At 40.1% G+C, this 23,950-nt stretch overlaps 1 protein-coding gene across 2 annotated transcripts in view; it reads left to right on the forward strand.

Annotated features, from left to right (window-relative positions):
* FGF12 (fibroblast growth factor 12) overlaps positions 1 to 23,950 on the forward strand; it is a 541,519-nt gene that overhangs the window by 262,249 nt on the left and 255,320 nt on the right. The gene's annotated exons all lie outside the window — the stretch shown is intronic.

Consider the following 23,950-nt stretch of genomic DNA (forward strand, 5'->3'; position numbering starts at 1 on the left):
TAGCTCGGCATTGTGGTGGGCACCTGTAGTCCCAGCTGCTTGGGAGGCTGAGGCAAGAGGATTGCTTGAACCCTGGAGTTGGAGGTTGCTGTGAGCTGTGACACCATGACACTCTATCGAGAGCGACATAGTGAGACTCTGTCTCAAAAAAAAAAGAGAGAGAAGAGAAACGGAAAAGGCATTTGATAGACGCATACCATCTTGAAGATGAAAATCATTAGAGAAACGGAAAAGGCATTTGATAGACGCAAACCATCTTGAAGATGAAAATCATTTAAGAAACTAAGACTAGAAGGGCACTTCTTCAGTAGTGTGGATGGCATGTACAGTTGATTGGACAGGTATAATGTCCTGTGTTCATATGATGGAATGTTTTTTAACATTAAAAAGGAAGTGCATATATATGTTACAATACGAATGAACCTTAAAAACATCATGATAAGGGAAAAAGGCCAGTTATAAAAGTCCACGTATACTATGATTGAACATATAAGAAAGCATCAAGACAAGGCCAAACAATGCACACTAGGCATAGAGGGCAGGTCGGGGAGTGTGGAGAAATGAAGGTGACTGCTGATAGGTATTAACTTTCTCTGGGTGGGAGTAGAAGAAAAAGTTCTGAAATTAGGTTGTGATGTTAGCTGTACAATTCTGTGAATATACAAAGAAACACAGAATTGTGCACTTGAAAAGGGTGAACTGTACATATTTCAATAAAGCTACTTAAAGATGTTTTCTAAAACTTTAGGTGCTCTAAATGCTCCCAGCATAAGAATTACCCAGGTAGCGAGAGTGCCTGAGGAGACAGTCAACCCTATCTCCCTGCTCACTCTCAGGCTACCATGGATGAACATGGAAGGCACATTGATCCGTACCATTGAAGTTGGGATTTTTTTTTTCTTTGAGACAGAGTCTCGTTTCTTCACCCTGGGAAGAGTGCCCTGATGTCATTGTAGCTAACAGCAATCTCAAACACCTGGGCTCAAGAGATCCTATTGCCTCAACCTCCTGAGTATCTGGGAGTACAGGTGCCCCCCTGCCCCCAAAGCTGTTACTTCCTACCACCCGCTTCTGCTTCCCAAGTGCTAGGATTACAGGTGGGAGCCACCACTCCAGGAGTGTTAGGATTAGAGGTATGAGCTACCACTCCAGGCCTTGAAGTTGTGATTTTTTTTTTTTTTTTTTTTGAGACAGAGTCTCACTATGTCAGCCTTGGTAGAGTGCCATGGAGTCACAGCTCACAGCAACCTCCAACTCTTGGGCTTAAGTGATTCTCTTGTCTCAGTCTCGCTGGGACTACAGGCACTCTGCCACAATGCTGGCTATTTTTTTTTGTTGCAGTTGTCATTGTTATTTAGCAGGCCCAGGCTGGGTTCGAACCCACTAGCCTTGGTGTGTGTGGCTGGTACTGTAACCACTATACTATAGGTGCTGAACTGAAGTTGTGATTTTTTTCTCATCTTTTATACTTTTACTTCACTTTTACTTTTTTGTTTTTATTAAATCATAACTGTGTACATTTATGCATATAAGGGGTCCACTGTACTGATTTGTTATACAATGTGAAATGCTTACTTTGAACTGATTAAAACAGCCATCACAATTATAAAAAAGAAAATAAAATAGGAAAATTGTAATAAAATAAAAGCTAATAATAGAATCAAGATTTAACGTTAGCTAGGTAGTCATTACGTGACGTTCCCTAAAGATTTGTAAATGATAAGAAAAAGTGCTGTCCTCTTACACGGCAAGAGGAAACAAATTAAAGTCCACATCTGAATACGTTATATTATCTCCACTTGTAAAACTGAAGTCTAGAAAATTACTAAAAAACACAAAAAATCCAACGTTAATGGTCCCACAGAAATGGGTGATATTTTTCTTTCTACTTCACTAATTTCTTCAGATTTTCTGCAGCAAATGTGTAGACACTTTTGATAATCAGGTATGCTAATTCCTGAAAGCATGAATGTTTGGAAAGCTTCTGCATCTTGACAAGACCCCAAAGTCTCTCATCACTCAATGCTCAAATCCTCTGAAAAAGAGCTCTGATTTGACTTTGTAGCCTGAATTATCCCAGCTTGTCCAAGCCTTCCCTCTGCCTTGATCAAATTGGGTTTTGTCATTTTGTTACTTCAGCAAATGATTTTTAGGCATCAGTTATTTGCCAAGCACAACAGATAACAAGGACCGTGATTTCTGTTTTCTTGCTCTCTGTTCCCTCTGCTGAGGAAAACAACGTGTAAGTTACTGTTTTAAAGATAGATTAGGTTGAAGATGGGAAAAACTCAGAGTAGTAGGACGGGATATACACCAGAGAGACCACGTGCAGTCCAAAGGGGCAGGGTTATTGCTGGCAAAACAGGTTGATTTAAGTGAAGACTGAAAAGATGAATGGAAATCCTCCAGTCGTAAAATGAGAGATGCGATGGTTCCCGGGAGTGAGAACAGTGGACTAGGGATCTCGGAAGGACTGAGGGAGTCATAGGAATGGCCAGGGAAAGTACTAGCAAGACAGAGGAGTTGAGTCCGAGTTTCATGTTTCAGATTTCAGAGGTGGTCTAAGTCCAGGAGTGACCTGGGTATAGGAGGAAAAGGTCATGCACGGTGAGGGTACCAGTGATCTGAGAGCCTGGATGGGTCATGCCTGTGACTTCACTGAGAAGGTTGATAGGGGAGGGATAGAAAGGAAGGAACTCAGTTTGTTCACAGTTTTCTTCTGTCTCAACTACATAGACTATGCTTATTTTGAGGCGCACAGAAAGTGTAACTTACTCTACGAAACTATCTCTAAATTACCCAATTTGATACATGCTCTCATACCTTTAATTCCATAAAATCTAATGGCCCATTCCGTAAGCTGTTTCTTGTTGAGCATTTGCTCAATTTAATACTTTGTGGGCCATTATTTTTAGGTTTCGGATGTGTTGAGCTGAATGAACTGTGTGTTTAATCTGGAACTATTGTTATGTTCCAACAGTTTAAGCAAATGGATCTATTCTGAAAGGAGTTCTGTCTAGAAAATAATAATCCGTGATTTTTATTTTGTATACAGAAATATAGTTCAGAAAAAAATTTCCATGCATTTGCGTTAAAAAGGTAAAACTATGGCTCTTTAGCTGTTTAATGTTGATATTGCTGTTCAATGTCTGGCTGTAGTCTCACTTTTCTGTAGATAAACTTGCAGCTTCAAATGACATGCACGAATTCCAGACAGATGTCTCCAATGTCTGGAATCAAGACAAATTATATCACTTGGCTGTCACAAAGAATGCCTTTTTTGATGTTATGGAGCAATTTGTTTAATGACACAATTGCTACGCTGTAGAACAGATGACTGTCTCCTTTGTTGCTTAGAATTTCTGGGGCACTGTGGAGAGCCACGTAGTTGGAAAATGATACATGTGTCTGGATAACTGCATGCCTGAGTGGCAGAGGAGGGGGATGACTCTGTTCCCTGGTGGCAGTTGATTTGCCGCTTTTATGGTGGGTGGGAGGTTTGTTTTCTAGGTGCTGCATCACAGGGCTTTTTGCTTGGCTAATTATTTGAAGCTGGAAGACTTCACATGCAAATTCATAATGGAGTTTGAATGATATTTCTAAAGCTTGCCATGTGCAAATGACCGGTGGTCCGTAAAGAGGTGATGGAGAGCCCTACTGTCTAGGATTCCTCCATGAGGATGCATATCTCTTGATGAGCTAAAGTAAGAAGGAGGAATACAATGGCTACTATATAAGTATGTGATTGGAATGAAAAACCCAGGAGAAGGCATATGTATGAAATTTTTTAAATAAATTGAAAAAGCTTTTTGGATGAGGTACTCTAGGGTGCTAGTCTGTGAAAAACCAGTTATAGTCTAATTTGCAGGAACAAAGGCAATTCTCTTCCTAAATTGCTTAATTCTAAATTCAAGGAAGAGAGTAGTGGGGTCTGTAACGGGAGTGCACAGCATGCAAAAAAAAAAAAAAAAAAAATCTGACTTCAAATGCCGGTTCTTAGGTTCCAGCCCCAGAAATTCTGATTCAGTTGCTCTTGGGTGGGGCCTTGGAAGCCACACTATATAGAAACATTCTAGGTGATTTCAATACAAATGGTCCAGAAATCACTCCTCTGAGAATTGTTGGTGTGAAATATGAAAAGGTAACTTGTTTTTTTGCAAAATGGTTGGTAGTCCCAAATTAAAAAAGAGGTTCTGTCAGGAAAGATTAAATAAAAGAATAGTAATTAGTGTTCTCTAAATATGGATGGAATTTACTGCTCAGATACTATGTACATTTAAATTCGAATGTAATCTGCATAATTAGTCACGCTCATTTGTCTTTTTTGAATTTCTGACTGTTCCAAATCCTTTATTTAAAGAAGGGAAGCTACCATTGTCCTTCACCTTAAATTTTACCTGAGGACAGATTCATTGTGCAGATATTTCCACTGCTACTCAGAGAATCCCTAGGATGGAGAATTCATAAATTCAGGCCTCGCTTCAGTGACTGGAGGGTGTTCAAGCCATTTAAAAATACAATTCTCTTAAACGTGTTTTGAGAGCTAAACGGGAACTGAGTCTGGTTTCCGAGTGGCGCATTTTCCGTTGAGTCCACGAGGTGGCACTCTTCTACCATTCTAGGCCTCCCATGCGTAGCAAGCAGGGCTGTGATGATGTGTCTAAAAGCAGAGAGGATCTGGGGAGAACCCTGTCAGCATTATGGAACAGCCTTGTTTCAATTATTCCTGGAACACGGAATGACAATATGATCTGCTCTTTTCCCACTTGTTCCAGTCTTGTCTAATGCTGAAGGTCACATTATCCTGTCCCAGAAACAATGTTAGGATCAATGGGCTAAGTAGAGGAAACAGAAACAGTCTCACACAAAGGCAAGAGAAAAAAAGACAAAAGAAAAAAGAAAAGGTGTGAGAGACAAAAGCATATAATCCTTTTAATAAACTCACTGAATTGGAAGTATCAGAAGTGAGAAGAGAGAAGGGAATTGTGGCAAATGATGAATTCGGGCTTGAACAAACTGAAATCTTTTTTCCCAAGGTCAGCTCTCAAGGTCAGATTGGAGAGAGCCCTGGAGGGAACAGGGTTGATATTATTAATATAAACTGTAGCAAGCTGGGCTGGCCTTGGTTTTAGGGCTGGCTATAGAACTCAGGGCAGCCAGACTGAGGGCTATTTTCATATTTCTTCCTCACAATGAGCTCATTTTAGTTCATGCACACGTCTGTGATCCAGTGAAGGCACTGCGGGGACTCGTGGAACTCTAGGATTCCATGGTCCTGATCGGTGGTTGGGTCTGTGACTCCTTGAAAAAGCCAATGCCTTGGGCCAGCGTTGCACCTGGCGGCCCCGGATTCTCAGCTGTCAGGGGTGAGTGCTCTCAAGGCTCCCTGTGTCACGAGCAGCAGGGCCTTCTGCATTCATCACATAGCAGCTCCTGGCCACGAGGGGGATTTTCCACCCAAGCCTGTTGTGTGTAAGCAAATAAATATGTGTGAAGAAGAATGGTAAAGCAAAGTTCAAACCAAAATGTGCATTTTGCTGAGCTAGAAATGATCCCTAAAAATATTATGTTTTCAAAACTTGTAAGGAACATTGGGAGAGATTTTGAACTCAGGTTCTAAACAAAATGCTATGTGAAATAGTAAGCCAGAATAAAATTATTAGCTGTACTTCCTAAATGCTGATTATGTTACCACTGTTTATCAAAATCTTCAATGGCCTGAAACATACGGTAAAATAGTAAGCTAGATATTCAAAGCTCTCTATAAACCTTTCCAGACCTATTTATGATGATTGTATTATAATATTTCAGGTTATTTATATCTTACGAGCTATCTCTCTTATATGGTATCATCTCTATATTTTTTAATTTTATATAAGTGAAAACAAAGAGTGTTCCATTTTATCACATCCAAGTATTGACTGAAATCTGGATTTAGGAGCTACTGAGCAGAGCAATGAAAACCTCACTGAGTAACTGTGATGTTTACATATTTTACAAAGAGAATGGATATCATTGCAAATGTCTGAATTTCTCTGTGATAAGTCTCAGCTAAAATCCAGTCTTCCCAAATAAAATGCTTGCTTTCAGCTTAATAAAAGACCCCATTCGTACAGATGGAAAACATGTGGCTTCAGTTTCTCTGATAATAATAATTGGTACTTTAGGTAGGGCTCATCTTCATGACCTGGTGGCATTATTTTGCTACCATCTAAATAGTTGAATTCATTTGTACTGAGGTTTTGGTCTCATTGAGGGTTAATTTTTGACTGACTGCATTATGCCATCATGGTATTCATCCTTCTTTATCATCTTCTCTCCAAAGAAGAAAACAGATGTGTATAATCTTGGCCTCTTTCCTCTGTACCAGGTCTGCATCTGTATTTACTGGGCATCTTCAAATAATTTTCCTTGTACCACCTTAAACGTATTGAACGCAATGTTGGTCTATCCTGGACTTTTATAATATTGCTGATCTTAGCTGATTGTGTCATGTATCCATTCAGTGAATAGTGACTAGATTCCATGCTGTGCCAAGCGCACTGCTAATCTGGAAGCAGCTTTCATTCTGGGACCATATTTATTGTTTTTCACTATGTAATTGGTGCCTAAACCACTATAGTAAACACTCAATAAACATTATCCAAGTGAATGCATGGAGATGCAGGGTGATCGGGAGACACATATTCCCTCCCCGTCGTTCTTGAATGCAGGGACAGTGGCACAGACTCTTTCAGTCACTGACGCGGCCTGGTTCATTGTGTGCCGTAGACTCCCTCCCTCTGTCTCTCTTTCTACCTGTTGATCCTGCACCAAAAGAAGGCATAATTCAACAAAGCTCTAATTCTTATCTACATAGTATACTATACATCAAAATTAGGATTCTAAAATATACATACAATTGGTGGAATTAAAAAGTCAGCAGCAAAGGCAGTTTTTTATTATGTTTTGCAGGGAAACATAAACTACATTGAGTTCATCTAACCTAGAAAATAAATTTCTGGTGTCACTGTACACCTTTGAACTAGATATAAACAGTTCTGTAAGGGTTGACATTGTTTACCTGGAAACCAGGCCAGTCTGAGAGGTAATTTGCACCTGCCCATCCCTGCCCCAGAAGCCTGTGGCTTTAGACTTGCTAAGGACTCACTTGTTAAACAATTGTGTTTTCCTAAAGTGCAATTTCTCCTGCTATCTCTTGCATGAAAAGAAGAGAAAATAACAGACAGAATCACAGAATTGTAGGAGTGAATCTAAGTGCTGTCGCTTCTCATTTGGAAAGGTCTTTTCATACTGGAATGAACAATGCTTTCAGTTTATGGTCCCTTTCTTTGTTCTCAGTGGGATATAACTGAGTGAAGAGCTCCTCTTTGCAGCTCCCTGGCTCTAGGGCTGTGACAACAGGGTCTTGGAAAAAATGTGCAGCATCAGTGGAAGATAATTACAGGGAAGGAAACTGAGGCACAGAGGAAGAGACTGACCCATCATCAGAGAAAGTCAGTGGCTGAACTCTAGTTTCCTGACTACCTTTTCTATTGGCTGCATCCTCCTTCAGCTTTACTTGGTCTGATATTCATTCATTCACACCTGTATTTATTCAACACTTGCTCAAAAAAAGATAGGAAAGCTGTGCTGGGTTCTATGGTGAATGCTTATGCTTTAAAACACAGTGTCTCATTTTGCTGAATTTTCAAGGTTTATAATCAAGGCAACCGAGGCCCAGGAAAGTGAAATAATCTTCTCACTTCTAACAGAACCAGTTAACTGGCAATACTAGTATGAGAACTCAGGTCACAAGTAAAAGTCTCTTTTGTTATGCCATATATGATGATACCCTTGCTAGCGCCCAATCCAGTGTTAGAGATTGGAAAATGTATAGTATTTATCGTAAATACGTGCTTTATCCTGGAGCATTTTCCACAATGTGAGATGTGGTTCTGACCATCAGTGAGCTCGCTCTGGATTTGGAGACAGATGCTGTACGTGTTAAAATGTAAGTAAAAACTGCACGTCAAGCAGCAGCACCAGATTAGTATGTAATATATTATGGGATGGATGAAAGTTATCAGCCTCATCAAATGTTCAAAGGGCTGGATGAGTTGGATTGTGTGGCCAGTGAGGGAGGCATTGATTGTTTTACATGCAATTTGCTGAGTGATTAATATGTATTAGAAGAGTAAATAGAGTTAGATTTTCAAGCGTGGCAGATGTTTGAAAACCTCTTACCGTCTGCAAAACAGAAGATTTTGAAAGATGCTGCCTGATTTCTTTGTACTCTATGTTTTTTCCAAATTATAGAGATTCTGGAAGGAAAAAATTTGTAAGATACTTAAAAATTAAGAAAAAGAAGAGGGTCCATGAAGGAAAATCTTGAAGCTCGACACATCGAAATCCAAACTTAAGATCTTATCCCTCACCGTGTGTCTACCGGTAGTTTAGCCCCTTTAATGACAGGGTTTCCCACCGCCCTGTTAGCCTGGGAATCCGAAGTCTGCCCTCGACACATTCTGTCACCCACCCCAGATCCCATCGAAGTAATCACTAATGTTTCCACCGCCACTACTTCCATCTTACTTATTTTCCCTGAACTATTGAAAAATATTCCCATTCAGATTCTCTCCACCCTACCTGCATTCAGAAGGACTTTCAATGTGTAACTTTTTCTCGTTTTATCCCGCCAACTCCTTAAAACCAGTAGGTTTCCTGTTGCTCTTATAACAAAGACAACTTTTATTCTAATGGTCTACAAAGTTTTTCCCTGGTCTTAAAAAAAAATTACCCTTTTTGTCATCAGACTCTCTCACAAAGTGTTCCTACATACTGTTGAATAAGTATTCACATAGGTACCTCCGGTTCTGAGCCCCTGGACCTCAACTCAACATTTGCTTCCTCAGTAAAATTTCCCTGACTTCCTCCTCCTTAGATGATGCATACAAAACGTACCTCTCTTTCTTCACAGATGCAATTTGACATTTCATTTACTTGACTGATTTCCCTCTGTCTCTCCCAGCTCTAGATTGTAAGCTGGAGGCAAGACCCAGTTCCAGTTTTGCTCACCGTTGCATCTGCATGCCCAACATATAGAAGGATGTTGCTGAATATTTGTTGAGTGAATGATTCAAGCAAAATGGGAATATTCTGGTTCCTGACAGGGAAGATTAAGATGCGGCTCAAAAGAGACCTTGTTAGGAAGCGTCATTACACTGAGAAAAGTTTGATGTCCTTCTCAGCAATCTTGAGGATGGGGAGAAGAGCTCTGTATTATGTTGGACATAAAGAAATATTAGAATATATTACCATTTAAGGCTCTAAAATCTGTATAAAGAATACCAATACAGTCAGAACGTACGTTGACAGGAGAGAATAAAGGCTGGGTCGGGGGAACTCTGGCAGGTCCCACTGTAGTACGTAAGCAAACTTACTATTTCATTAAAATCCTTTAGGCAAGTTGTAATTCCTGCTTGAGTCTTAGACCTAAACTCTGAATCTGACTGCTCTTTACAATCCTGTCTGAGTGTGATGAAGGCAGGGAGTCCCATATTGGTGATACCGCGTCTTGGATGAGTCTCTAAGATCCACTGCAACGGCTTTCACAGTCACACCTGATCAGATGCTTAGTGTCGCAGTCCAGGACAAAGTAGGGGGGCTCCCCACACTGCAGACTCCCAGGCAGAAAATAACGTTAGATTCAGCCCTAGAGGAACATCTCTCAGGCCAACCTTAGTTCTCCTTGAACAGGAGGCTTTATAAAGCCAGAGAGGCTGAGTGGCTAAGGCTTTGAAATGCTAAGGATGTCCTCGGTAACACCAAAAACACAGCTTTTACTGATCATGAGTCTTTTTGTTGGATTTCTGATAAATTGTCTTTGACAGGAATGTTTCCCTCCTTAATGATATCTGTCTGACTATAGCTGCAAACCTGGTCTCTCATCTGCATCCTCCGCTCTGACTTTTACCCTTTTGAAGCTAGAGCAGAAGACTTGTTAACTGATCAGACTGCCCTGACGGTGGGAAACAGAAAGACCAGGATCCCTGGGTTATACCTCTTGCCAGATGAGGAGAGCTAATATCTATTTGCCTATTTTCCTGAAGATAACTTCTTCTAGATCAGAGGTTCTCAACCTGTGGTTTACGACTCACAGAATTGTATTAAAGGGCCACGACATTAGGAAGGTTGAGAACCACTGTTCCGGATGATTGGTAAGTTTCAAGGAAGGCTTAATATTGGATCTTTGTCTTTACCTTCTTTTTTATTTTTATTTTTTTGAGACTGAATCTCACTTTGTTGCCCTCTGTAGAGTGCTGTGCTGTCAGGGCTCACAGTAACCTCAAACTCCTGGGCTTAAGCAATTCTCTAGCCTCAGCCTCTTGAGTAGCTGGGAGGAGCTGTACACACCCGGCTATTTTTAGAGATGGGGGTTCTCGCTCTGGCTCAGGCTGGTCTCAAACCTGTGAGCTCAGGCAATCCACCCACCTCGGCCTCACAGGTCTTTACCATCTTGATTCAGTTTAAAAATTGATAAGTGCAAAATTCTGGTTGCAAAGATGCAGACAGACAAAGCACATTGTTGTTCTCAATAGTTTTAACATCTGGAAGAGCAGTAAGATTAGAAGGTCACCAGTCGTCTTTTCAAGGTTACAAAAATAAAGAAGGTTCAAAGCTGGGAATAATTCTCAGTTAGAGACAGAGATGCTTTTATAGCACAGTTGAGATATTTAAAAAGAATGATACAATCTCATTAATGGGTGAAAATGAGTAAAATAGTATCCTCCAGTTTTAGTTGCCTATGGGATAACTTAAAAAATATGTCCAGAAGGCAACTGGAAACGAGACTCAGGCTCAGGATATTTGTAGGTGTTTGAGAAAAAAGTTGGATTTATCTCTAGAGAAAATATTTTTTTCTTTTTTTTTAGACAATGAGGAGGACATGACTGCCAAAGCAGAATAGAATTCAGAGAATATGTTTACTCAGGGACAAAAGAAGGAAGGCGAGGCGAGGCAGGAAATGAAGGCGCACCAGGGAGTGGGCCGAGGAGGAGGCAGCGCGGCAGCCCGGGAGCTGAGGATCTAAGTAGGAGGGATTATTCAGTAACGTCTGCGGAGTATGGAGAGGCTGAAGACATGAACAGATTTGGAACTGGGAACTGGAGGGTACTAGCAAATAATTCGCTCACTCTTGCAAATTCCACAGACTTTTCCTTAAAACTTCTAGCTAAAGGGCAATGCTGCCACCCAACTTGTTGTTTTTTTTTTTTTATAAGTAGCATTTGTCTCTTTTGTTATCACTTGGTATTTGATGGACTCCTTTTAAGGGCAATGATGGTATTTCTATTCTCTAATCTTGAAACCGGGACTGACAGTGTTTTATTGTAATCTTTGTAGCTCTGTGAGGTGTTTCCTATAGTCCCTGGCCTCCTCTTTTTTTTTTTTTTCTTGTTTGTTTGTTTGAGACAGATTCTCACTCTGTCACCCTGGGTAGAGTGCCCTGGTGTCATCATAGCTCTCAACAACCCCAAACTCCTGGGTTCCAGCAATCCTCTTGCCTCCTGAGTAGCTGGGATCACTGGTGTCCACCACAAATGCCCGGCTAGTTTTTCCTATTTTCAGTAGAGACGGGTCTTACTTTTGCTCAGGTTGCTTTCAGACTCCTGAGCTGAAGCAATCCACCCACCTTGGCCTCCCAGAGTGCTGGGATTACAGGTGTGAGCCACGCTCGGCCTACACTAACCTCCTTAATAACTTACACTTCCTTTTCCCAGACAGTTCTCCCTCCCTCCTCCCCTTACTTAACTATGACCCTGCCATCCAGCATCTCTTGCTCCAAGACCCTAATAAATCATACACCACACTAAGAGGCAATTCAGATGATCTCATTCTCATTCTCAAAAACCTCCGTAGCCTCTAATTTTTAATTCTCTATAGTCAGTTCCTTGGCACGGCATAGAGTAAGCACTCAAGAAATGTTTTTAAAATGGATAATTTAATAAATTAATCTTTGTGTTCTATAGCGTACACCCAGTCTGAAGCAGGTCTCCATCTTTTTGTTCTCCAGCACCCAGTGCAGTGTTGGGAGATAGCATCCTGCATGTAATGAGCTGCCCAAGGAGGGGGGGTGTTTTTCAGACTTTTCTAGTGAACGTCATCTGAACCACAAGTTTACCTAGAAGTTTGAACCTAGAGGGCAAGCAATTAGATAGGCTACCAGAAACATACAGAATCTTAAAAGTATTTTAAAAATGCAAGATAATTGTCTCATGGAAGCTAGTCCAGTGGCTTGTCGGCCTAGCTTCACATTGGAAACATGCGGAGAACTTTTAAAACTAATGAAACCAGAACTCAGTCCAGACTAATTAGCTTGGTCCATGACCTTTTCCTCACAGGAGAAGATTTCCAAGTGTGGACCCCACATCAGCAGCATCAGCATCACCTGGGGACTTGTATGCTCTAAAAAGCTCCAGACTTCACTCCAGACCTTCTCAATTGGAAATCTGGAAGTGAGGCCCAGCAATCTGTGTTTTAGGAAGCCCCTCAGTTGATCCTGATGTGTGTGAATATTTGAGAACCACTGATTTACAACATTAACTTCTGACTCTTGATACCACTGTATCCTGGGAGTGAGGGTGGGGGCGAAGCTAAGAAGTACATTTCCCGCTGATACCTCACCGCAACAAGTAAGTAATTTTTGACCCCGGAGCTTCTACCCCTTATTAGTTCTAAGTGCCATCCCCATGTAGATTGGGAGCAAGGTCCTTGAAGATGAGGACTATAACTATGTCATCCTGGGGTCATGTCCCATTTCCTTCCGAGCCCCAGTACCTAGTACAGGGCCCAGTAGGAAACGTGTGCTCGGTAAAGACGAGAAGAAAGCTTTGTGGATTTCTTGGGTTAAGCGAAACAAGTAGATGGATTAGTTGTGGTGTTGGTTTCCTTACATTGTGCTGCTTCAAAAATATTCTTTAAAATAAATATTCTATTTTAAAATGCCAAGGAATTGTAAAACTTGGCTAAGCAAATGTTATTTATCATTTGTGCTCCTAAAAATGTGATTAGGAGGCTTAACGTGATGACACATTGAATATTACTCTGCACAGGGAAAATGACAGAAGCAGATTGTATCACCAGCACCCAAACAGAAAAACAGGAGAAGGAATGCTTCTTCTGATTAAGAGTTGATAATATTTTATCAGCAAAAGCAAAGCTATTTTATTCTCCAGAGTAACTGAGATCGAAAGACCTAAGGAAATCACTAGGTAAGCTTCCTTCCTTCACAGAGGAGAAAAGTAAGGCTCAGGGGGCTTGGGCACAGTCCCTGGGCTGAGCAGTGCTGTTCTGGGACCAGAAATTGGGTTTCTAGTACTTCATTTGTCATTCTGTGAGCTAAAATGGATCACCAACTTCCTGACACTTGCAAGTGGAGAGGATCACTGGGCTTCTTACAGTAAGAAAACCAGGGAGAAAGAAGCCGGACGGCCAGGGTTTCTCTAGGGACTTTTGCTAAGATCTCCTGCCTCTTTTAAGTGGTTTTTGATTTCAGAATTGAAATCTTCAGTGCATTTCCTTTAACAATAATTAAAAATTCATTCTTCATTTAGCATGCAAAGAAACAAAGTTAGTTTTTCTTAAAACCAGTGGTTGTGTTAAATGAAAGAGATAAATGTAGAATGTTCTCCTGACTTCACAGCCTTAACTGTTTTATCTTCTGTAGCTTTTGATTTGTGATTTAAAGAGAAAAACAGAGACTTGGTGCTTTATAGATCATAGAACACTGTAGTAGCTGTACAATCACGTATCCCATCCAGGAAACGAGGGCCAAGAAGGGAATGAGAGTTGTCCAAAGTGTGATAATTGTGGGGATGGGACCTAGAACTGAGACCCCTAATTCCTTCTTTAGTGCCCTTTAAGCCCTTCAGTGGCTAAGGCATCACCCCTGGGAAACTTCCTCATCGATCTGAAAACAGTTGGATAAAAGTACTGCCACCTGCCCCTCCCCCACCCCGCCAGTGGAGGGAGACGCCATCACGAGTTAGTTTATCCTTCTCATTTTTGTATCTTGATCACAGAGGGTTTAACCAGCATATAGCATTCTGGGGAAAAAAGCCTTGAAATAGGCTTTCCAGACACTTTTGAGCAAAAAGTAGATTTGGGGTAACAGTGACTGCTCTTTATGGTTCTTAAAAATGAGCTAAACAACTCATTCTCCGTTACTACAGGCTATAACTGTAACCAGTTAGATCAAATAAGATCTCAAAAAAAGTCAACTCCACATTAAGATTAAATCACAGGACACACATTTCTTTCCCTCTCTAGCAGATACGTGTACACACACATACATGAAACCAGCACATGCATTCAATGTGCACACATCATACACATGTGCAACACAAGGAGGGCTAGCTCATCATAGTCACATTCCACATATGTTCAAAGGGAGGTGTGCGTATCAGGGAGGGGGAATCTTGGGGCTGTCTTAGAATCCTGCTGGCTGTGTACCAACAATATAGACTTCATTCATTTCTTTATTTCTTAAAATAATTCTTGGAGATAGTTGATCCCATTTTTCATGACTAAGTAACTAAGACTTGAGAAATCAAGTAATTATCCCAGGGTCAGAGAAGCAGAGTCTAGATTTGAATCTGGACCTAACAGTCTGACATCCTGGCAACACACACTGGGGCCTCAGGCATGGATTACCTGTCCACACAGAAGAGCATTTAATTGCCATACCTGTTCCCATGGAAAATAAAACCACCTGTAGGCTCGGCACCCTTAGCTCAGTGGTTAGGGTGCTGGCCACATGCACCAGGGCTGCCGGGTTCGAACCCTGCCCAGGCCTGCTAAACAACAATGACAACAACAACAACAAAATAGCTGGAGGTGGGCAGCGCCTGTGGCTCAAAGGAGTAGGGCGCCAGCCCCATATGCTGGAGGTGGCGGGTTCAAACCCAGCACCAGCCAAAAACTGCAAAAAAAAAAAATAGCTGGGCATTATGGCAGGCACCTGTAGTCCCTGCTGCTTGAGAGCCTGAGGCAAGAGAATTGCTTAAGCCCAAGAGTTTGAGGTTACTGTGAGCTGTGACATGATAGCACTTTACTGAGGGTAACATAGTGAGACTCTTGTCTCAAAAAAAAAAAAATTAAAAATTAAATAAATAAAACTACCTGTTACGTGTGCTGCTTTCCTAGGGGCTGGAACCTTGTAAATACAATGTGAGCATATTGATTAATTAATGCAACTCACACATCACAGTTTAATTATTAGTCTTCTCTGTCAACAAAGTCTTAAATTGTCCAACTTAGAATTTTCAATTTAGGAATTATTCCTTGAGCTTCCCATGTGAAAACATTGAAGAAAATAAAAATTAATCAGATGTATAATCTAAATAGTAGTTTTCATAAGAATCCTCACAGCGGATCATATCAACGTACACAGCTATGATTTAATTAAAAAAAAAAAAAAGAAAAGAAAAAAAAAGAATCCTCACAGCAGTGTAGACAGATCACTGAATACAAATCTGGAGACTTGGCACAAGTGCCTCTGTTTACCCGTCACTCCAACGTTCTGACCCTCAGTTTCTCTCACCTATAAAACTTACCTTGTAAGGATGCCTGTGAGAACCAAATAAATGAAATGATTCAGAGATCCAATATTATAAATTATAATTATTACAAGTCAAGTTTTATAGACCAACACAGGGCTATGTAGGGGTCTTACAGAAACAGGATGGAAGTGATGATTATCTTTGATTTGGGAGACTCTGGCGGTTTCTTGGATGAGGCTGGTCTTTGTGAGTTACTAAGAATTGAAAATTTCCCCTGGCAGTTCTTCATCCCTAACAACATGCTTCGTTCTGGGACACCCCATAAAGATGGTGATTTTTTTTTTTTTTTATTTTTTATCAAAATGGTCTTCACTGACTACTCTGTGTAAATTAGATCTCTCATCATGCTCTAGTTCCCAACTCTCTCTCTTTTTTTTTTTTTTCATTACTTGGAATTCATTGAGGGTACAAAGAATTAGGTTACACTGATTGCATTTGTTAGGTAAAGTCCCTCTTACAATTGTGCCCTGCCCCCCAAAGATGGAGATCTTGACCCTCTTTTCATTACTACTACTGTTTGTCATCTTTTCATTAGAATAGAGATTCTTAAAATTTCATGAGAAAAAAATTGATGAGTGAGACACCAATGTTCTCACTAACACTTTAAAAAATGATGTTTGTCAGGCAGCACTTTGGGAAGTTAAGGCGGGAGGATTGTCTGAGGCCAGGAGTTTGAGACTAGCCTAGACAACATAGTGAAATCCTATCTCTACAAAAAGTTTTAAAAATTAGCTGGGCATCTGGGCAGATGCCCATAATCCCAGCTACTTGGGAGACTGAGGCAGGAGGATTGCTTGAGCCGGGGAGTTTGAGGCTACAGTGAGCTATGATAGTACCATTGTTTTTCAGACCCTGCAGAGCAAGATCCTGTCTCAATAATAATAACAACAACAACATTAAGAATAATTCACTCAGTGCTCCAGCTGCCATAGATCCCACGACATCCCTCTCACACACCATGAACTTTCACGCTTACTTGTCCTTAAGATTCTCTTCACGTAAACTTGTTTTTTCCACTCCACACTATTATCTGTTTATCCAAGTGCTACTTCACCCCTAAAAATAAACACATTGGAGAAAGGAGTATCTAGCTGTTATTGTAAAGCCTGTGCTACAATTGTAAAACATACATTATAGAAAATGTAGAAGATATACAAAAATACGAGGAAAAAAATGTAAAACTTTCATAAACTGACCAAAAAGAAGCACACTGGATACTAGCAGTGGGCACATCTATTTTTTATGTATTTATTTCTTTAAGTTTCTTCTCTACACATCCACACAATCACACAGCTGCCTATTTCCTGTGTGTGTGCAGATATAAATCTCATACATATATATGTGCAATATGTACTTTAAATAAATTGAGATAGTATGTATTATATAGTTTGTGTTCTGTATTTTCTCTAAAATCTATTTTATTCCTTATTTTATTGGATGATATGATTTTTAAAGACTGCTTTATGTTTCCTTGTGTAAATAGCATACTTGTTACTTCTCCAAATTATGAAAAAATATTTATTTAGTTATTATTACTATTTTTTTTGAGATAGAGTCTCACTATGTCGCCCTCGGTAGAGTGCCATGGCGTTACAGCTCGCAGCAACCTCCAGCTCTTGAACTTAAGTGATTCACTTGACTCAGCCTCCCAACTAGCTGGGACTACAGGTGCCTGCCACAAGACCTGGCCACAAAATTATGAAAAAATATTTAGATGGTTACCTTTTCACCAACTTCTCATATGTGGTCCAGATTATCTTGTAAAATGATTGAATGTGTCTTACCCCTCACTTACCTCACTGTGCTTGGCCAGTTCTGGTCTTGCCTTTTCACACTTTATGGGGGCAAGACATGATTGCAAGAGGGACTTTACCTAACAATTGCAATCAGTGTAACCTGGCTTATTGTACAGTCAATGAATCCCCAACAATAAAAAAAAAAAAAAAAAAGAATGTGGGAAGGAGGGAGAGGGTTGGGGCCTTGGTGTGTGCCACACCTTCTGGGGGCAAGACATGATTGCAAGAGGGACTTTACCTAACAAATGCAATCAGTGTAACCTGGCTTATTGTACCCTCAATGAATCCCCAACAATAAAAAAAAAAAAAAGAAAGAAAGAAAGAATGTGGCTAGATAATAGCTTGTTTTAAGTCACATTTCTAGAATGTCTCTTATTATTTAAAGCCTGCGTTTACTATCACCCCTTCCTCCATCTGAATCAACATTCCTCTAACACATCAGGCAAGACCATCTCTGGTTTATTCTGCCCTAAAATACACTTATTCATTAGATTCTGTCACCTTCATCAGACTCTCAATTAGTTGAAGGTAAAGATCATCATCTATTTCTGTATCTCTGTTAGCCCTTAGGGCAGTGTCTGGAGCATCACTGGTATCAGTAAACATTGCAGGTTGGTTGTTGAAATAAGTCCCTTGAAAAATGGGAACTAAGAGAGAACGTGGGCAGGTAGATCTGTTGCATTCAGTGCCACCAGGTGAGCACGGAGGGGACACAGGGATTGGGGGTAGGAGTGGGAACAAAAAGGAGGTGACATAGAGACCCTGCAGGGACAGGACTGAGCAAAGCACATGTGTACATGAGGACCTGTGTGTGTCATGGTTGGGCATACAAAGGAGAGGCTATAGTCAAAAGAGGATGCCCAGGGTTTGCTATTGAATGGCCAGGTAGAGATTCATGCTTTTATCTGAAAAGCTATGGGACAAGTGAGGCTGGTTTCATATACTGAGTTCAATGTCTCAACAACACTTTATATCTCTAGACAAAATAAAGATTAGTCTAGGTTACACTTTATAACAATAATATATTGAAGAATTTACATAAGTATTTTATAGAATTTAGTAAGAGAAAAAATTTAAAGTCATTTTTAAATAGAGTTGAGATTAACTAACCCATTTAGAGGTGACAGATGTTAGGATTAAGGAAGGTATTCAAAACCTGAGATTAATCTGGTGGAAAATGCCAAACTGCCGCCGTGAGGTTTTATTTGTTAATAAAAACCATCGGGAAATAAAAAAGATAAGATTGCTTTCTGCAAAAATCTGAACGGCTTTCCTGTGAAAGAGATGCTAGAATAATTCTGATTGCACCTCCAGGGGTAGAACTAGAATCAGATGAGACACAATTTCTCTTAATATCAGAAGAATGTTCTTACAGTCATAGCTGACCAAAGATGAAAACAAGGACTGAGGAGGCTGTGGCCGGTCATCACTGGAGCTTTCCAGAAATGCTCGGCACCTGACGGGGAGTTGGGCAACTTCGCCTTCTAGCTCAGGGTTCTAATTCTATCAGAATTGTTTTCTGTTCAGCAGCTTTTGAGTTTTGAACTGATTTGCCACTTCACTTCAGTATTTATTACAGAAAGTAGAATAATGGTGTATGAGAGGGCTTTTGGTTTTCATTAGTTTTCTAGTAGCACTGGCAATAGAAATACAGGAATAAAGTGGGGGTATGCTTTTTAAGTTCATCTTCACACTTTTTCTTTTTAATACAGCTTTACTCTAAGGAACTATTTGATTTCTCTTCGTTAGCTAAGATCTAATCGGCTCCTTTCTATTTTGATTTCCAAGACAGTCCACCCGACAACAACCTTGAACTTGAAAAGTTTCACCTACCTCTGCTTACAAGGGCCACTGAAGTTTCTCTTTGCACACTCCAGCACCTGTGGAAGTCGAGGAAGCTTATCTTCGCGAGTTGCTGTAGGTGGCATAGGCGGATTTTGCCTTTGTTAGCATGATCCAAGTAATTCCTCCGTTCCGATCCCATTTATGTTGGAGTTCTCAGGATAGCTCGTGTCCTCATCTCTTCCTTCATTCTTTGGCTTGTAATATTTCTTCAAAATAAATCAGTGCTTAGAAGAAGAGGTCTCTCTCCATTGTTACTTGGGGCTGACGTGAAACCACAGGTATCTTGAAATCTAGAAGTGTTCAGTGAAATGTAAAAACCGTCGGCGCCTTGGCTCAGTGAGCAGGGCGCCGGCCCCATATACCGAGGGTGGCAGGTTCAAACCCGGCCCCGGCTAAACTGCAATCAAAAAACAGCCGGGCGTTGTGGCGGGCGCCTGTGGTCCCGGCTACTCGGGAGGCTGAGGCAGGAGAATCGCTTAAGCCCAGGAGTTGGAGGTTGCTGTGAGCTGTGTGATGCCATGGCACTCTACCGAGGGCAATAAAGTGAAACTCTGTCTCTACAAAAAAAAAAAAAAAAAACCGTTGCTGTTGGGCGTAGACCCAATTGTTCAAAAAACTTTCAGAAATTCAGATATTCACATAACAAATATGCCTCCAATATAGTGGTTACAGTACAGAAGCAGGTTTCTTGATTCTGTATCAAAGATGACTAACAAACTAAGGGGACATAAATTAGTGATTAACTAAAAGTTCTACAGTTATTTAGTTAAATAATTAAAATTTAAAATCGGGACTCTGATTACAAGTCAAACACTCTTCTACTCTTGAGACATTTGGTTCTTTTGAATACTGATACTTCTTATGTAAGTGTTTCTTTTTCAAACACAGCTAAGGATAAAAGTAAATGTGTGCAAGGTCTCTCTAGCTCTTAATATAGTTCCCGGGGTGTCACCGTCTTCCTTTTGTATTACACTTTTTATCTCATACAATTTTCAAATAATTTAGGAAGTTGACAAAGTGTATTACTAAATATACTAGATTGCTATCATCTAAAATGGAGTCATCTCTGGGGTAAAATAAAACATCTGTTTGAACAGCTATGCACATTTCCAAATTAGAAGCCTAATATATTTTCTTTTCTTTTCTTTTTCTTTTTTTTTTTGAGACAGAATCTCACTTTGTTGCCCTCGGTAGGGTGCTGTGGCATCACAGCTCACAGCAACCTCCAGTTCTTGGGCTTAGGCAATTTTCTGCCTCAACCTCCCTAGTAGCTGGGACTACAGGCGTCCACCACAACGCCTGACTATTTTTTTGTTGCAGTTTGGCCGGGGCTAGGTTTGAACCCGCCACCCTTGGTATATATTTTCAAAAGTAGGCTTAAACACAATCCGGCATTCCTATGTGATATAACTTCCTCATTTTTCTTTTACTTTATATTTTTATTTGTTCACTTTTAGATAAATAAAGAAAAAGGTGCAATATTTTTCCCTCAGAAGATACTTCATCATTTCACAAACTATCCTCCAGCCCTGGGCTGTACTAAGTGCGGAAACCGACAAAGGGTCTTTCAGAGACCATGTTAGAACCATAGACCATCAGGGTTAAACCAGATCATGAAGTGTTCCAAGGGGACGGGGCCCAGACACAGGAAGAAAGGTCCAGGGCCTTAGGGAAAGTTAAGGACAAAGGCAGGACCAAATCCAGCTGGTACACTACTGGCCCTGGGCTGTTTGTCGTGAGCGACTTTGGGAGAACCTATGGATACCTGTACCTGTTTTTCTACTATACTTATGAAAACAAACAGATGTGGGCCAAGTTGGTGAGAGTAAGTGTAACAACTTCAGGCTTCCTGTCTGGGAGATTTGTGTTATATGCTATTTATATCCATTTAAGACAGTTGAGTAAAATATTTCCATCCTCATATGATTTTAATGTGTTGAATTTTAGTTTAATGTTACTTCATTTTAATGTAATGAATTGAATCTGATTAGTACTAATTCTGTTGTACCACACTTAACCCAATCCCTTTTATTAGAAGCTACAATAGTACAGCATTTTATTGATTACACTGACGATCATCTTCACATATTTTCCATAGTTCTCTGTTGCTTTCAAGATGAGGAACATGTTCCATAGCAATGTGTGGTTTCTACCATATGCCTCCAAATGTCTTATTTTCTGAACCCAGTGAAGTGCCAACACTCTTCAAATACTGTTCATTCAGTTATTGTTTAGTTTGATTTAGTTTTATTAATCAGGAGCTTGGAACATTAGTTATATAAGCTTAATACAGGGGCCCTGTTGTGGAGGACTTCGTGGGCTGACATAACCCTGATGTTCGACACCCCTGTTTTCTTCCCCTCTCTTCTCTGTTTAGAAGGGCTGGGGGCTGCATCCTCATTATCCTGGAGGGGGCGATTCTTGTGTCTCTCATTCTCTCATGAAACCTTGCAAGGTCTGTTCCAATTAGGAAAAGTGGCACAGAGCCTACCTGTTATTAGCATATCTTGTATTCTGACTGTTATCACCTAACATGTCAGATTTATCCTCTAGACAATAAGTGCTTTGAAGGGAGAAATTATGTTTTATTTCTTTATGTCTCCCAGGCACTAAGCAGTTTGCCAAATGGTAAATGCCCAGTGACTAGGGGAGGGAGGGATTATGTAAAAGGAAAAGAATATAAAACTTTGGTAGGAAACTTAGGTAACAGATGCCATTTCTCCATCAGTCTCCTTAACCTAGCATTTAAAACTTTTAGACATATAGCCACATACACACACACACACACATACACACAGAGTTGTTTGTGTGTACTCTCTATACACATACACAGTTTTTTTTTTAAGTGTACATGTAAGACAAGGTGAGTTTTAAATGTACGTGTTTATATAAATCTACATATTTTTGAGGTTTATGTATACATCTGAGACAAGGTGAGTTGTTACACACGTATTTTTTGTTTTATATGTGACTGCATGTGTGTGTATGCCTGTGTATGTATAAGATTGTAAATGCAAAGGTAAGGAGACTGGTGAAGGCGTGGAAGAAATGTGGTCTATTACCAAGTATTATTGGCAGTAAATAACCCATTGGCAAGGTGATCTATCTATTTATCTATCTATCTCAATTTTTTTGCTGAGAACAAACAAAGATGTTTATAGACTTGCTTTCCCTGGCGTGTGATTCAAATTGCATGTATTCAAGACAAAGGCAAATTCATTTCTTCACTGAGTTTCCCTTCGGCTATAGTTGTTTTTAAAGATAATTTTCAGGTTAATGAATACTCCAGCAATGAGTTGCAAGTTTTGTATTTAATTGAATCTTTAAAGCCAAAGAAACACAAGGGGTGAACTGATTAAAGGTATTATTTATGTAACTATCAAATGCTGTAGCATCTAATACCTGTGGCAGAGGGCGTGCCTGGCTGGAAATGACCTGGTGGGGAGATCCCCAGGCAAGGTGAGGGTCCTGCCTTTCAGACTGCACACATTTTTGGCATGCTGCACCAGATGTTTTGCAAGCAACACTACCTGGTGAAGAAAATTCTCATTAGCATTACAAAGAACTCTGTATTTTGATGATAGTTCTGTGATTATAGAAAGAATTATGACTCTTTTATCCTCTGTAAACTAGGGAGAGAAAGTCATTGTTCTAAAGATCCTGTTCTATTTAAGCTATGTTAACCAGTGTGATGAAAGTGTGTCAAATGGTCTGTGAAGCTAGTGAATGATGCCCCATGATCATATCAATGTATACAGCTATGTTTTAATAAAAAAAAATAAAAAAAATAAAACAAACGACAACAACAATAAAAGCAAAAAAAAAAAACAAAAAACAAACCCAAAACAAAAACAAATGGATGTCAGATATACAGATGAAAGAAGTGGCCAGTGAAGAACAGCCTGCCTTATATGCTAATTGGGGGCATTTTGGAGAAAGCATTAATAGTCTTTTATGAAGATTTTATAATTCATTTTATCTTATCTGAAAGTTAAAGGGAGAGGGAGGGTGAAGAAAATATCCAAAGAATAAAATTTAAAAAATACAAATTTAGAAGATGAGCCCTAGATCGCTTATGTGTCCTAAGATCATTTCCTTAGCAGTCTGAGCTTGTGTTTATGCATCTGTCAGGTATCTAATAATGTTAACAATAATAAGTAACTGTAATACCTTACTGGGTGGTGGTGAGGCTTGAGTGGGAAGCAGCTTTCACTATAAATTGTGTTGTTCTGTACACACTAGTTCTTATTTGTTAGCCTTTTTTTTTTTTTTTTTTTGAGACAGTCTCACTCTGTCGCCCTTGGTAGAGTGCTGTGGCATCACAGCTCACAGCAACCTCAAACTCTTGGGCTTAAGCGATTCTCTTGCTTCAGCCTCCCAGGTAGCTGGGACTACAGGTGCCCGCCGCAATGCCCAGCTATTTTTTGTTGCAGTTGTCATTGTTTAGCTGGCCCAGGCTGATTTTAAACCAATCAGCCTCAGTATATGTGGCTGGTGCCATAACCACTGTGCTACAGGTGCCAAGCCTGTTAGCCTTCTTTTTTTAATGAAGCCTAAAATATGATCTTTAATAGAAAAAATTGAATCTTATACCAGAGAGACCACTGATCTTTGAATCAGGAAGCCTGAGCTGGACTTCTTCTTAAGCCCCCAAGAATTGTGTGACCGAATGTGAGCCACATTCGTTGTGAAGTGGTTCTCAGACTTTCA

The sequence above is a fragment of the Nycticebus coucang genome, chromosome 16, assembly GCF_027406575.1.
Source record: "Nycticebus coucang isolate mNycCou1 chromosome 16, mNycCou1.pri, whole genome shotgun sequence".
In the NCBI taxonomy this organism is placed as follows: Eukaryota; Metazoa; Chordata; class Mammalia; order Primates; family Lorisidae; genus Nycticebus; species Nycticebus coucang.